General features: G+C 39.6%; 1 protein-coding gene and 1 long non-coding RNA gene across 6 annotated transcripts in view; one reads left to right on the top strand and one right to left on the bottom strand.

Annotated features, from left to right (window-relative positions):
• Positions 1 to 16742, bottom strand: part of LOC110989512 (uncharacterized) — a 221988-nt gene that overhangs the window by 170135 nt on the left and 35111 nt on the right. The window lies entirely within an intron of this gene.
• LOC110989511 (uncharacterized) overlaps positions 1 to 16742 on the top strand; it is a 322817-nt gene that overhangs the window by 299306 nt on the left and 6769 nt on the right. For 3 of the 5 annotated variants that reach the window (XR_015424849.1, XR_015424847.1, XR_015424844.1), the window contains one exon: positions 12005 to 12185. The exons of 1 other annotated variant lie outside the window; for it this stretch is intronic. The gene's annotated coding sequence lies outside the window, so the exon portion shown is untranslated. Of the gene's footprint in view, positions 1 to 12004; positions 12186 to 12605; positions 13618 to 16742 lie in introns of those variants that run through there. One more of the 5 variants, XR_015424846.1, reaches the window with a different exon arrangement.

The raw sequence follows: 16742 nt of genomic DNA, 5'->3' as shown, positions 1-16742 counted from the left end.
AATAACGGTTACAAAGAATGGCTATATGCACTGTTTACATCCACTACAAAGACATGGCCAAAGGTTCCCCTCATTTTCTCTGTTTCCGCAAAATGACGCACTCTACTACATTCAGCATGTTCAGAATTCGCATCTTGGTATAAACAGAAAAAAACAAGTCCTTTTTAGTTGAACTCGAAAAAAGACAGTAGACACGAGCTCACTGGTTATTTTTCGATTGACTTCAAATGTGGGCTGATCATCTGACGTGGATGCGAAAAAACAAAAGACAGAATCCTGAAACGCTGGTTAGAGCATACTGAGAATTCACCAATATGCATAAAACGCATAAAAAGCTTTCAGGAAATCGCACGAAATAAATACATTGAAAATCAATATATTAAAGTTGGTGACATCAAATCAATTCTAAGCGAAAAAAGCGAATCCGCACAATCCGTCAAAAAAATAAGCCCGACGTCAAAGACTCTGTTCAATAGCAGCGGTGCATTAAGCCTCGCAAGGCTGGCTCGTGTCACAGGGCATATTACCAGCGAGCCTGCCTACAGGTTAAAGTCAAAATAAGAACCAGTTAATTCCTCTGTTGGATAAAAAAGCAAATCAAGACGATTCGCAAGTCCTGTCCTCAGCTTGGGAAGATATATTATTTAATACAACTCAACAGGAAACGTCGTTTACCGGCGATAATGATTTTGAAAGTTTACCTTGGACGTTGCTCCGGATGAGCGAAAAACTTTTGGAACTTTAAATATTGAAAATTGATACGATCAATTAGTTAAAGATGAAGATCCCCTGCGAGAAACAGAACTTGCAAGACGAGTCAGATTAATGGAACTAAAAAGACTGTTAGTCGAACAGTAGTAGATGATTTTTATGAAGGTATTGAAAAGATACTGGTTACGAGCCGTGAATTAAAGATCCAAAAATATTTGACCTTGACAGTTAAAGCTATACTATACGTCCACTTTTAAAGGTGAAAAAGTTCTTTTGAACCGAGAAAATAATGCTAATTAGATGTACTGTTGGGTAAAAAGCAAGTACAGATTACATAAGACGTGCCTTAGGTTTCCAAGATTACATTACCGGGAAAAACGAAACAAGAAGTAGCCCAAGTGACTGGTAAAACTTGAGGAACTTCACCTAGAAAGCATAGATTTAATAGAAATACGCCAAGAAGCAAATTGAGCAAGCAGCATTGTAGAAGAGCTCACTCGAGGTGTAGACGTTCAAAACAGAAAAATTAAACTACAGACAAATTGCTGCTTTGCAAACGGTGAAAGGAGAACTGATTTTAAACCAGGGCAATTTGGATCAGTTGGACGAAAAAATTCAAGAGGTTAAAAACGAGTTAGACGAGGGGGGCGACTGATGCAGAACGAGAAGACCTTCGACAGCAGCTGGACAATGGAAAGACAAGGCAAGCTCGAAGTAAATTAACAGAAAGACAGATCAATTATGAAGTAAAATTAATCAAAACAAGGAAACAATTGAAAAGATGATGGATAAAGATACAACTTTACACCAGAAGATACAAACCTTGTTTAGAGAGCAAGGCATAACGATCGTGAGCATTTTTAGTGCTTTTTCACTAGCCGTGAGTACGATCGTATTCTAGCATATAGCCGCAGTGAGAGCTGCCGGCACGGCTAGCCCAAGCCTGGCACCTGAGCCTGAAGAAAAACCACCGTCTAAGAAGGCGTAACAGACTGTGTATATCTAGCGGTTTCTTTTCCACTGTTGATTTTTGCCCGGGTAAAAGCGGTGTGGGTGCTGCTGGTTCCAATTCTTCTACTTGAATCGATTCGTTAACTTTTGTGATGCCCACGTCTGTCAAGCTACTCTTTTTAGGAATAAAATCTCACCAAGCCAATGCAACTGTGTCCAACTGTGACATCCAAGTTACTGTATATGTACTGTATGTACTGTTACTGTATATAAACTGCTTCGCCGTTTTCACTTTAGGTAATTTATATTCGTTAGATTTGGAAACTCGGCCAAAAACCATTTGTACTTGTTTGACAACAATTGCTGACTAAAATTGTGACCCATTTTTTTAAATAGAGTTTTTTTAATAGGAGGTGCCGTGGTTTTTACTTGTCAGTAAGCCATTGGTTTATCTTCGTTCTTTGACGGACTTGTGAAAACTTATTCGCCAATTTTTTCTTTTTTAAAAGAACTTGTCGTTCAAAATTCGGCTTGATTTGTCGAGTTTCTTTCAATTTTGTAGTCTTATTTGAAACAATCTGTTCTTTCATTTCGTTAAATTTTTTAAATTTTAAATTTTTAAATAAATTTAAATTTATACAAATTGCTCCTGAGACTCATCGCCGTCTTCAATGGCGTGAGACACGTATTCATCTACCGTGTTTAGCTTGGCATCTGCAAGTCTGTTCTTTCATTTCGTTAAATTTTTTAAATTTTAAATTTTTAAATAAATTTAAATTTATACAAATTGCTCCTGAGACTCATCGCCGTCTTCAATGGCGTGAGACACGTATTCATCTACCGTGTTTAGCTTGGCATCTGCAAGTCTGACTCGGTACGGTTAAAAAGTCTAGTTTCTCAACAAAAAATGTTAACTTGTTATCTGATCGTTTACAAGTGACCTGGCGCTTTCACTCGAGTCTCACGCGGAGCACAACGCGTACGAAGGCTGCCCTTTGAAGAAATTAAAGTGATGATTATTTCACGACAGTGTATCCAAAGCTCGCCCAACCTCAATGTAAGTTTTACATCCGTTATTATAATTGTCACTAACTAGCATTGTAAAAATTGGCCGGAATGACTACACTTCCCTGTTCTCCGCCTTGTTAAAAATCTTTTGGAGCTTCTCGTGCAAGCGATGTATAACTGGGGCTTTAGAAGCAGGGGCCGTGGCCGTGACTAAAAGAGTGGACCTGGGTTCGGTTACGGCTCTGTTGTGATGCGCGTAGTTCTTTCTTCGGTGTTGTCGCCTAAAAATCGGTCTTGAATAAATTGTAAAGCCATGCAGTGGGCTTCTTGATAAATATCAATTTTTTCTTGAGTTTAAAGTATTGCATATTCTTTTGCTTTTGCTTCCTTCTCTAATAGTTTTTCTTTTTAAATATTCCTTTCGAAAATATCTTGTTTGTTCGTTGAGATCATTAATTTTTTGACTAAATGAGAAACTGAATTTTTCCCCGCTTTAATTAGCTCGAATATATGATCTCTTATCATGTCATTAAATAAAGGTTGAGGGTGTTTTGTCGCTTGAAAAATGGCTGCAAGCAGACTTAGGAAAATCACTTTTTCGGGATTATTTTGATTTATTATGATTATTTATGATTTTGTCTGTGGGAATAACTAAGAATGTAATGTGGTAATGTAATATGACCCACAGAAAATTGAAATGTTAGGGACCACACAATTTGATGTGTGTTTTAGAAACCTCAGGAGTGTCGGTTTGCATGCTTTTGGGCCCTGAAAAGTGCCTATTTCAATGGGGCTTGAATTAGTGAACAACTATATGCCCGTGCGTAGAGCGGGTGCAGCTTGGGTGGTTTCGTTTTTGTGTTGTTGAATAAACTTCAACGAATTTTCATACACTGCACAGTTCAAGTTAAGTTTGTTATTGAAAAGGTTTTCTAGGGAGAAAGTGGCAAATGCACAGAATCTGGGGAGTCAAAGTTTCGTGACCCCAGGTCGCGAGCGCCCAATAGGAAATGAATGCGTCGCAGATGGGGCGCAGTTGTGCATAACATGGAGTCTGAATGTTTCTGGTGAATGCCTGGGCTGGTATACGTCACAGACATGTTTTCCTCGCATAAAAAGGCCATGAAACACACCTGATTTTTCTGTCAGTTCGTGGAACCCTCTTCAGGAGTAGATAAAAATTCACATGTGCATAGGGTAAACTGTGGGGAATTCTCTCATGTAGTTAATGTTGTCATTGCGACCAAAGGATACCCATATAAGTTGACAAAATGGTACAAAGGGGAGAAATCTGGCGTTGAATTCGTCGTATTTTGTGCATAACTCAATGCATTTTCCCAATGGGGGAGGGCAAAGAGGTACTTAACACGCGTATTCAACTGAACAAATCCTAACAGAAATGCAATCAAATCACAAATAGACAAACTGGTGTATTTGTTTAAAGAATTTCGCTTAGATTAGAATGTGAAAAGAATTGTTGCACCATCCATTGAAAAAAATATCTAGCAGAAATTTGATTATACTTTGACTTTGGCTGAAAGGTTTATTTTCGTCATGGCTATCCCTTTCTTTTTTACTTGGAATTTTTTGATGAATTACGTGTTTGGAATTGTACTTCAGCAAGTTCAAGTTTACTTAATTACGTTAATACGCCTACCAACACAACTTAGTACCATACTAATTTGTTACTTTCATGACAAGAGTCCGAATACACTCCCGTACTTGACTGAGCGCCGACAAAGCTTGCCCGGTCATTACATTATCCGTAGAAAGTTAGGAGAGAGACTGAGAGAGAAATAAACTAATAGTAAAAAAAAATGGGGCAAGTGCAAGTACACTATGTTCACAGTTGAGAAACCATGCAGAAACATGCCACCCATTCAAAACCCACATACTATTTTCTAAACTTTCCAAAACAGAGTTCAATGCTAAATTAATATGTGTATTTTTAAAAAAGGACTGTAGGCATCCACTATCTCTACTCAAACCACCACTAACGACAAAGGTGAATTTGGAATTATTCACGTTATCATCATGTACAGTAGCAGTTTTCCCTAATCTTTCTGAAAGTACTGTGACCGATGCAAAAGCTTACAGCAAAGTTTTGCACTGGGAGAAAAACACACAAAACTTGTAAGAACACTCAAACGTGTCATTGATTATGATGCTGAAAACCAGCAAGCTTAGCCACTGATGCATCAGAGTATGGGTTTGATAACGTATTGATGGGAAATAACAGAGCAGAAGCGTATGTCCGACGTAGTACAGGTTCTGTTGAGAATTTTGCGACCCCTGAAAAGGCAATTTTGGCAATTCTATTTGCATATCACTAATTTCACGACTACGTCTATTGAAAGCAAGCAACAATGAACACAAATCCCACGCCCATTGTAGGGATGTTTCAAAGCTTGTAGTTTCTTTGGTGCCTCCCGCGACTACAGTGCATTAAAAAAGCACCTTCTGAGGTGCAGATTTTTCAACCAGGGCAACAAAATGTTCTGCCACATAAGAAATAGAAGAGGCAACTACATCTCAGCGATTGTTGGGCTTACATAGAATCAACAATATTTTACAGAAACTCTCAATTACTAAGTTTCTAAGAAGAATTTACTTGAAGGAACAGTCACAGGTCCCATACTTGTAAAGGTAAAAAACTAAAAAAATAATGAACAGATGGCCGCACTTGAACAATAAAAAATGTTGGCTCATACCATGCTAGGGTAAGATACTATTTTCTGTGACAGCGTTAATTTTCAATCCCCTACGGCCACTATCCTGCTAGCCACACCCCCTTCACTACGACAAGGCTGTATCCAAGTAACCTCACCTAATTGAACATCGTGACTAGCGGCAACAATGATGCCCCGTCACCATTCACCACCATTCACCAGTACGAAGGCTTCAACTGAGATACACCCATCATACCATAGCTCTCGCTTAGGGATGATCTTTTCCCACATTTTCCACAAAACCCCTTGGTAGAGTCTACTTATCCATACAAATTATGCATATTATCCTAACAATAGATAATGGTGTTGAGTCATATGTATAATAGGCGTGGAGTGACAAGACACTAGCTGTAATTCTGGGGTGTGAAAATTATTGGAGAGCTTTGAATGGTCAAAGATTCCCAGACTTTTTAAACTAACGTATAAGACAAAAGCACGCGAGTCAACACACTTTTGTAAACGTTGACGAAGCGTTGACAGCCTACGCCGAATTGTCGGATAGAAACGTGTTACCGTTACCGCCAGTTGGTCGGTGTTTTAGTGTACCGGTTAAGCTCGGTTCATTTTAAACGGAAAAGAATTGATAAAATTGTTTAACAGCCCACAAGGCTACTGGGCGAAGTGAGAGTAAAAAAAGGGGTGCAGAAAAATCGGCAGTGAGATCCTAGTTAAAGGAACAGGTAATTACGCAAATATTGACCGACGCCAGACTACGTGCCGAGACCTCCGATGCTGCAAACCGAGTTTGTCAAACCGAATGAAGCGCATCAATTGTGGATAATATTGTACTTGCGCTGGGATCGAGTAAATTGTGAAACATTTAAATACGTTTTAAGTATTGTCGACGTCTGTTCGCAGTACAAAAAATCCGAGCCTTTGATGAGTAAAACGGCTAAACAAGCACCAGCTATTAGCAAATTTACAAGCTATTAACAACCGTTAATGGTTATTACAATTTCGGCATAAGTTTTCAAATACACCTGCCAGTAACAATACATCTGTCTCGACGTATAAATCTTAATAGTCTCCGAAATTTTTACAATCGAAAGCTTGCCATACGTTTTGAGCCCTTGTATATTCTTCCTCTGTAACAGACTGCTGCCTCAACAAGCTAAAAAAAGCAGCTCGAGGAGGCACAGCTGTATCAAAAATATCTATATAGTCAATAAGGGTAAATTCCCTTTTCTAGCAGCAGGTCCAGGTTGTCTGGGAACCTTTCGCGGTGCAGGTTACAATCTTTATGTAAACAACTTTTTAACCAATCGATTGAGCGAAGCTGCCGTGAAATAAAAACGAGTCTGATCAACGCAAAACGAGCTATAATTTTTCGGTGTTTTTGGAAATGACATCGAACGCTTGTGTTCCTTGCGTAATTAAATGCGCGTGGTATTTTTTCAAGTTGTGCAGCACTACGGGAATACACGTTTGATTAGGCACGACTCCGAGTTTTAAATCACAGTAAGCGTGTGCTAGGCCTCTATATTATATACACTTCACATGACAGTGATCTCTGACTTTACGAAACTTATTAATGAACTTTTCACGAGTCATACAAATGTAACCTTGTTCGTTTACTGAACTAAAGGCTGCCTTCTCGCTCTTTGTTCTCGGCTCATCCGGGACTTGACAACAACATTTTGATTCTTAAGTTGAACATATGCATCTTTCACAGATCCAGCATATGTTACAGTTTTCATAGATTTCTGCAATTCGTGAGACCAGGTCAGAGGATTGGAATCAGCAAATGTTTTGTTAATTGCGGCGATATTCCTAATCAACGACTGCACAAATTTAACCTGCCGCGTCTGAACTTCTGTGAGTCTCGCGACAAACGCATAAGAATAACTGCAAGCTTTGTAAAATTGTGTTTTAACCGTGTTTAAATCCTTTTGTTGTAAAACGATCCAAAACGGACTCGTAATCTGCGTAGATTTTGTTGTAAACGATCCAAAACAGACTTGGAGATCTGCGTAGAATACAAAGGGAGCGTCTTGTTTGTTTTTATAGTTTTTCAAATTTGAGAATATTTTTGCCTTTAGCAGGTAGACTTTTACACGCTGCTGTGTCAATGCCTTTGCAGTCTTTCTCATGCTTGCCTAGCCTTTCTTCCTTTAGAAAATGGATAGGCCTTTATAACATCAGTAAGATTTGCCATCGTGTTTTTTTTTCTGTCACCCATCAACCGAAAAAGGTTCTTAATCCAGCAATAATTTACGATATATGGGCTCTTCTGGGCGGTCTTGTGAAGTACGTCAGTAAAGCCTTTTTCGGTTGATGGGTGACAGAAAAAATTGTTTTGTGATTCAATTCGTGGAATCTGCGAACTGGGTATAGGAAAGTCTACTTTTGCGAAATTTAAGCCGTCAGCAGTCAAGGTGCGCTTGTCATGTGTATGATAATTTGGATTGATTCCCAACTGATCTGAATAGAAATTTATAGCAGCTCTCAACGCCCAGCGAATGCACTCTTGATCTTCTTTTGTTTTGGACGTTGACAATTGTTTTTTTGTATGCCAAATATTTTCGAAGTTGCCCCGACTCGATTATACTTTACCACGTTGATAATAAAACACGACTACTTTCTCAAACACCCAGCCGGAGCCCTGTTCGTGAGCTTCGACATCATCAATATGCTTCGCGAATTGTTGGTTTAACGCTTCTTTAATTGCTTGTTTAGGAAAGACCACGTTACTAGTAAATGTGAAAACGCCGAGTTTGGTCGATTCCAGGCTGTTCCATTTTGAACAGAACCTTTATTGCCATTTGTGACTTGTATGAGCCGATTTCTTTAAATTCGGCTAGTGCTTTGTCTTTGATGTGCTTTTTGTGGAAATCGAAAAAGTGAATCAAGTCGTCAGCAAAGAAATAAGGTACCAGTTCCCAGTTTCTACAGTTGTTTTCTAAATTGCCTAATTCTTCGAATGTCTGCTTTTTAATCGCGGTGATCAAATCTGTTCGCAATATTTTTCCTTTTGACCCCCCCTGGCCGTAAATTCTATGTCATTGTCTTGCGCTATTTTTAAAGCTGGTGATATGATTGTCTCGCGAAATTTCTAAATTGCCGTTGGCTCTTCTTTTACGAATGACTTTTTTTTTAGCGGGTGGCGATAATGTAATGTTAAATCGTTTGACAAAGTCGGCCAGAAATGATTTTTTTTTCCAATCACCTCAAAAGTCTGCAAAGTCAGGGCGGTGTTGTGGCTTGGTTTTTTCTTTATTCATGTCTCTGATTTATATGTAGCTTTTACAATTTTTCTCATTTTTCTTGGAGCATTCGGAGGAAAGCTACTTTTTTCCGGAAGTGGAAAGTTACCGGGGGAATTTCCTTTTTTTGTTTGGGTATCACGAGGATGTCTGGTGAAAAGGGAAAAGTCTGTTTTTAGGTCACGAGTTTTGGAAAGTCCCGAGGTTGGTCTGCACCTGTCAAAAGGGGTGCTGGCAGAGAACTCTCCCACCACTACTACTGAAACGAGTCCGTCGATTCATCAGCCCCAGTTTATCTGCACACGGTTGAAACGCGGTTGAGACTACAGAAAATACATAAACTTGCAGTGAATTATACATTACAAGTACATGAACACGATCGATAAATTTATACTAAGTTCTGGGGGTACAAAACCAATAGCGAATGCGTGGCACCTTTTTGGCAGTGTTATCAATAAATAAAAATATTCGTTTCTTGATAAAGTAAATTGACTAAATTACAGGAACATACAATCATTCTCGAGGTCAAGAATCGCCAAGACACACAGTGAGGTGAACGGGTATACAAATAGCTGGGTTGTCATGGATTTACAGTGCTAGTCCAGGGTGGTGTAAGAGATAATACGAACATCAAAAAAATACATCAATAGTATACACGGTCCCTCATAAATCACATAATATACATGTAGTACTATGACTGCAAAAACAAGAATGTATGTCATAATAAAAAGGGTGAGGATCAAAAAAAGGGTGAGCAGCACAATAGACAGGTACTCACAGAATGACCCCTCCCCAACAGGCCATGTTGTAAGGAAGCAGGATAACAACTTCCTGACCAGAAATTCGTTTTTGTTCGTTTCTTTTAGTTTCTTTTGCACAAGTTTGCTCCAGATGAAGAGAACTTAACCCCAACCAAGGGTCTTAGTAATGTGTTTGGGGTCCAAACTGACCGCCAATGATAGTTTGACATTGGTTTTGTCAATGACTTCGATCTGAATAAAAAAAATGGGCTGAGTAAATTCAACAGGTCAAAACTTGGATAACGGGGTGACAATTTATGGGACAGCCTTCTGGCCTATGTTCGACACAACCAACCACATATCCACACACACACAATATTACAAACAGCATTTTCGAAAAAAGAAAAAAAAAGGAATGCAACACTTTGAATCCATACCTTTTTCCCTTCTTGTTTGTTTATTTATTTGACAACCTCCACTTTCTTCAAGAAGTGTGCCAATGACTCATAATGTAGTCGTATGCCTCAGAAAGTCCACAGGAGGTTAAATGGACCAAACATTGTAAACACCTTGCCACTCCAACCCTGCTGGAATTAGTGAGCTTCCTAAATCTTACCCAAACAAAGGAGACAACACATGACAACGCCAACAACCCGTGTTCAGAACGTTATATTAAAATGCAAAGGCATGCATGCTCCAGCCACTCTGCCAGTCGGTTTCATGCACTGATGATGTGATTTTACTTGCCCAAAACCTGGCTTAGCTGTTCATTAAAACTCCTTGGACCCAATCACCATTAAAGAAATTGTAGTGCTACATCACCCCTAATGCAGGGGGCACAGGACTCTGATATGGTGGTCTGTAGCCGCCCAAATTGCGTCCCATCGTCCCGTCCCCACAACGCGACGCTACGACAGCTCCATCGCGTCGTCCCGTCGCCCCGTCGCGTCGTGATGTCGCCCCGTGATGTTGCCTCTTTTCTCATTACCTTAATGCTGTTTTTAGTACATTGTATCGTGCCGTCTTGCCATCGCGTCGTGCCATCGTGATGTCGTGTCGTGCCGTCGTAGCGTTGCGGTGTGCCGTTGTAGCGTCGTGTTGCTTGTCATTGTATGGTTTTAATGCAATGTGGGTTAGGCCGTCGTGTCCTAATGTCTTTACCTTCGCGTCGTGTCATTGCACCATTGTTTCGTGCTGTCGCATTGTGTCGTCGTCCGTCATATTGTGCCGTCGTGCAGACTGTTTCTAAAAATGGCTGGTGATTACTAAAGCCCGTATGTCACAAGTCCTGGAAAAAAATAATGTGCATGCATAGGGTTACACTCATTGATCTCCATTGTATAGACTGGATAGGACATCGCGTCCAAAACGCGTCCCGCGTGTGCATTTTTTTCCAGCATTGTATAAATTTCGGTGCATGCAACTTTCAAAGGGAGATTTCAAAACTGCTGGTTGAAGCTATTGTACTTGAATCATCGGATTTCGAAGAAAAACTGAATTCTGCCCCCAGAATCGATAAATTTGGAAAGAATGATGGTTCAGTTGTGTGCAGCAGAGAATTGCCGGAGATTGACGGTAAAGTCAAGTTTGGTAGAAGCAGCAGCATTTGACAGGAGTTGCATTTCAAGGTTTTTGCACGCCTCAGTTAACACTGACCCGTTTCTTTTCAGAAAGTCGTTGTTAAAGGTAAATCTTTAGTCAACTTGGGAAGGCAATTTTTTTAAAGAGTCTGTGGGCAAAGTGGCACCAACTTAATTGGTTTTGGCTCACAGTCAAAGTTCTGCTCAATTTGTGCGCACAGAAAAGATTCTCACACTTTCTTTTCATGACAGTTTCAATTAATTTATTCAGTATATGAATTAATTTCAGTACAGTGTTTCTTGTTAGTCTTTAACATTAATTTTTTTTAATTTAATTGATGAAATATTCACCGTTGACTCATTGAAAAACACGTGGACAGTTTTGACATTATAATGTAAAACCTATTGTGGGTCTTTGTAAAACTTTAATACACACTCCACAAATCACAACTGAACCGACCCAAAGTGACAACATTGCAAAAATAAGGAAAAAAAAAAATTATTATCAATTTCGAGTAGGTTATTTAATAACAAATTGTCTGTTAAATCGAGAAATGATATTCTTGCATTAGAAATGTTTTTCTCCATAACCAATGTTGACTACACACCATACAGCATCATATTACCCTCCTGAAACGCAGTGCACCGCCAATGTACGGCCACACATTTCATACACGCACAATGGGCGATTCAGTCTTTATAAGAGATCAGTGGTTGCACTACACCAAATACGCGCCCATAGAAAACAGTGCAAAATCAGTTCAGTTTCCCCGAAGATACTCCACAAAGAGTAGTAAAACTATGCACCCAGCTCAGAACACCTCTATCCCAAATAGGTCCGCAATTTTGGACTTTTTGTGAAAGAAATACCCCGAAAAGGAAACGATCAGTCCCAAATTTGGGATTCATAGAAACCTATGATCCCTCCTGGTTATGACATGTCTTATTTGTAAAAGCCCGCCGGGATCATAAAATATTAAAGAGCTCTCACCCAGGAATCCAACAATTTGGTGGAATGCAACCACATGGCCTACAAGATTTGATCATGAAAAATGAACACTGAACTTAACTCTGTCTCTAAGGGAGCAACCTAATTCTACCAGTAATTAGGCGACGGCGAGAGCACAATGCAATGGTACGACGCGACGGCGAGACGCAAAGGGGCGACAACACGACGGGTTGATGGCATGACGCCATGGCACGACGCGACGGCAATACAGCAGGACACGACGCGACGGGCACGGCACGACAGAGCATTTAAAGGTGAGAGTGTTATTTTCGTGAATATTTTGTGTGTTCTTTTTTTTTTTGTCCAGTGGTTAAGACATCTGTATTAGTAAGCAGGGGGTTGTGGATTCGAGTCTCACCCGAGTAAGCTTTTGATTTTTTTTTTTCGCAAGCTCTCGGAAAAGCACTGAACATAAAGTGCTTATTAATATACGTTGGGTAAGGGCAAAACCCGCTATATCAACAAACTCATGTTACCATTTATGGAAAATAAATGAATATACCCCCAAATAAAGGGAAAGAAATCCCCTCCCTTACATATATGACCTTGTATTATAAATTATAAATACTATAAATGCTCGTCCTATCTGTCTTCAATTACACATGTATTATTGTGTGTGAGAGTCCTTCGGGTGCCCTCCTCAATGAACATGAGCCACTGGCCCATTTTTCCAGGCGGCCGTTACATTCAAATGCGACCAAGCTTGCGTCCGACGTATCTACAGCGTGAGCATCCGGACGTAATTCACACGGTCGCACTTTCCGGGCCAACTTCCCGGATCGTTACCCCGGTGAATGCGCCATCGGACGCGGACCCAACCCTGAAGTCTTCGTCACAGCCTGCCGGAGCTACGCTGGCTACCATCGGTCTGCCGAGGCCACAGGGAAGTGAGTCCACGCTTTGCCTGGTGATCTCTGATGACCGCTACAAGTCTAAATCTACCGGCATTCGAGACTACGTTACCAGGCACCAAGACAGGAACAAACAAATAACGTTTTCCAGGCATTCTTCCTATCGCCAGTTCTGTCACGGTAAACTTGTCATCATGACGTAGACTTACTGCTGAGTCTCTCCAGTCCGCATCCATTCGAACCTTACGTTCTTCAAGCCGACGGGATTTTTATACGCCCGTTGGCACCCGTAATCTGGGGTTTTCCCGAAGTGGCCCTGTGGGAGAAATTGTGCGAATCTAGTGTTTTCCACTGCGTCCCACGAGGTATATAATCCTGTGATCAGCAGAACGACCATTTTGTGGCCCCCGCTTACATGGCCCCACGTGAGCACAGATTCTGCCGTGCGGCACTGCTATAATGCACACTATCCAAACACGTGTTCACTTCTAAGTGGGCGTGGACTGTTACGAGGTCTGTCAAAAGTGGGGCTGCTGTGAGTCACCTCTTTTGTTGCGAAAAATTCGCAGACTTTCTCTTCAATATTAACGCTCAGCAGCATGATCGAAACCAAGAGAGAATTCTGTCAGACTTTGTTCGTTTCTGGAATGAATGCGTTGTTAGTGCTTATAGCTTGGTTTCGGACATCGAATTGTTTTTTTTTTTTGTCGGCGGAGATTTCCCTTGAGCGGAAATGACTAGCAATTTCGTCCAGTCAAGGTTAACACGCACATTTCTTCCCGTTATCGAGGTAAACTCCATTGATGGGAAAGGAGAGTCCTCCTTGCTGCCAAGACCTCACTACAGTCATGCTAGAGACTCTGAATGATAATGCCATCTCTGTCTTTGAGTATGTCTTGTGGCTTTTATGCCTCTTTTTTTTTTTTTACACTGCCAACCAAAGCCACATTCGTGGAAAGGACAGGGGACCATGCAGTAGACCTGCAAACGATCCACATTCTTACGAATCTTACACAAAATTTTGCAGCCTGAAACGTCTAAATTTAACATACCTTTATGCAAGTTGTACCTTGACTCCTTACTTTCAATCATCTGATCATATCAAGAATTGAAGCTGACACATACAGCCTCGTTTTCAAAGGCGGAAGTGCGCAGATCGACGCTAAAAGCGTCGTATTGGGATCCCTCTATCATCCAAGGATGGTCCTAGAAGAAATTTATGATGATGATGTCGTCACGTGATTTCTTTTTGAATTTTGAATATTTAAATTTTTCCCCTTAACTTTGTACACGTTTTCAAGCCACAATTTTAAAACCTTCGCAATGTTTGATTGCTATCCAAGTGATAGCCAACAAAGACCCTCATGCAAAAATTGTGTGATTTAGTGTCGAATTTTCAACATTTATTTCAGCCCATTGACTTTGTACACGTTTTCAAGCCAGCATTTGGGCTAGTTTGAAAGGTTTGATCAACTTCAAAAATACAGACATGAAAGACCCTGATGAAAGAATTTCGCTAAATGTATGATGTTTTGATGACGTCATCACAAAATTTTAAATTGATTTTTGGATATTTAACCCTCCCCATAAGTTTTGTACACGTTTTTCAATAGCCTGTCCTCGGAACTTCGGTAAATCTGAATTATTTCATTCAATGTACACTTGAATTCCCTAATGAAGAGAGGTTCCCAAAAAGAATTGTCAAAATAACTTCATCAGGGGTCATGTGACATGAGATTAAAGCTGCAGTTTTCCCCATAGGTTTTGTACATGTTTTTCTGCTATGCAATATTATCGACCTTAATGAGAGTAGTCCTGAACTTCGGCCAAGAATAGCTATGACAGCGAAACAACAATCATATTTTTTCATCTTCGTTTGATTACATGTATACCCAAGAGTCTGAATATCAAATAATATTTCAGAATTTTCTTTCAGTTAAAAGCAAATCACATGGCATCATAAAAGAGCAGCTTTTTGCATAGGTATTTTCAGTCCATTGACTTTGTACACATTTTCAAGCCATTATTTTGAAACCTTTGCAATGTTTGATCGCTATGAAAGTGATATCGAACAAAGACCCTTATGCAAGATTTCTTCAAAAGACATGATGTTATGATGATATCGTCATGTGATTTACTACTGATTTTTCAATATTTATTTCAGCCCATTGACTTTGTACACATTTTCAAGCCACCATTTAGGCAATGTTCAGAGGTTTGATCACCACGAAAGTTACACACAACAAAGACCCCCGTGAAAGAATTTTCCTTAATTTATGACGTCAGGATGACGTCATCACCAAACAGAAACTTCCGAAACAGCTCATTCCTCTAGTTTATTTTTATAATTCCTTGTATAGCCTCACCAAAAAGGGCTCCTAGTTGTGACCATACATTAAATAAAATTTCAAAGATACAATTTCAAAGTTTGCATACAGGGGTAGTAATAGGATGAAATATTTGTATGATGAAATATTTGTAGTTACAACATGTGAAGGACTTAATCTCTTTTATGAGTTGTGGGGTTCTGAAAACCCAGTTTGGTAAAAGTTTCATATATATCGACATCACTAACTTTTCCTTAAAGTGGCCACACAAAAGAGAATGATAAAATGTCCCAAAAGCCGATTTCAGCAGGAAATATATCAAAGCATTCACTTAAAAAAAAATTTGAATTTTAGGGTTTGGGTACAGGGTGCCAAGTGATGTCCATGTATTTAACTTTCCCCCAGTTCTTAACAGAACCACACAACTTACAAAAGAGATAATCCTTTACATGTTTTAACTGCAAACATGTTATCATACGGTAAAATGACAAATTAAGGCTGGCCCTGTGATCCTAGTTTGCCTTATTCACAGTGTAAAACAATGGAACTTATGCTGATGATCCGTGATGTGGTCTCCTGTAGTTAAAATGGCTAAAATTATTCAGCTTCAAAACCAGGTATAACTTTCGTTAGAGTATGATTACCATGATAACTCAAATTCTGAAGTTGGCCCATAGTACAATTATTGATAAGAATGGGGAATGGCCAAGTTTCATATATTCTATAATGTGTTGGTGTTGCAGCGCACTTTACTTCTGCACCAAGTTCCCAGGCTGCACTGTGCTACAGCTCATAGAAACTACATGTAGACTACTATACCCTGTAACAATTATGATGAGATCTGCAAAAACTCTTCACATGGTGAGTTTTGTCATCTTGGTGCATATCAACTTCAAATTAATCTGGACACTGCCCTGTTTTCAAAATTGTTTAATTTGTGATTCCCGACAACCTACATCCATGTTGTAGACAATATACATGTAGAATCATTAATGGAAAACATCTGAAAACAAGAGCATGTCCACATTAATTGGAAGTTTATATGCACCCAAATAACACAGCTCACCATGTGAAGGATTTTCATAGAATGCATCACAATTGTGCAATTTTGAGCATTCCCTTAATCTTTCTACTGGTAATTATTAAGCATCTCTGTCAGTTTGAGCAGGTCTGGCATGCAACGTTGGTCGTTAGGGACTTTGCCAAAATAGAAATAGAGAAGTAGACAAGAATGTTTTTTCTTTTTTTTTTGGTGCAAGAGGGCAATGTAAAAATGTACAAAGGCCTACATGTACAAATGAAGAAAAAAAAAAGTGCACCACTGATAATTAGAATGAGGAAAAACATCTTCGGATGAATAGGGGCTCATTAAAATGGGTCATGCTATTTTGCATCAACATGTGTCAACGAGCATCAATAAGTTATTAAAGCATATGCAAAGATTTTTTTATTTACAATGTTAATTAGGGTCCTACATATCAAATTCAATGTATTATATCTATCTGAAATGATATTTGAGTGTTGAAATTTGAGTGACAAAGTCGGGCCTGATTGTGCAGTCCAACCGGCCGCCATCTTGTTTTCGCATGGACGGCAGACGAAAGAAAGATGGTGGCCCCCATACATTGCGAAC

This window comes from Acanthaster planci, linkage group LG03 (assembly GCF_054643075.1).
Source record: "Acanthaster planci isolate LZ-2023a linkage group LG03, COTS_SCS, whole genome shotgun sequence".
In the NCBI taxonomy this organism is placed as follows: domain Eukaryota; kingdom Metazoa; phylum Echinodermata; class Asteroidea; order Valvatida; family Acanthasteridae; genus Acanthaster; species Acanthaster planci.
The sequence above is the reverse complement of the archived record's forward strand: the minus strand, read 5'-3'. Positions and strand labels throughout refer to the sequence as shown.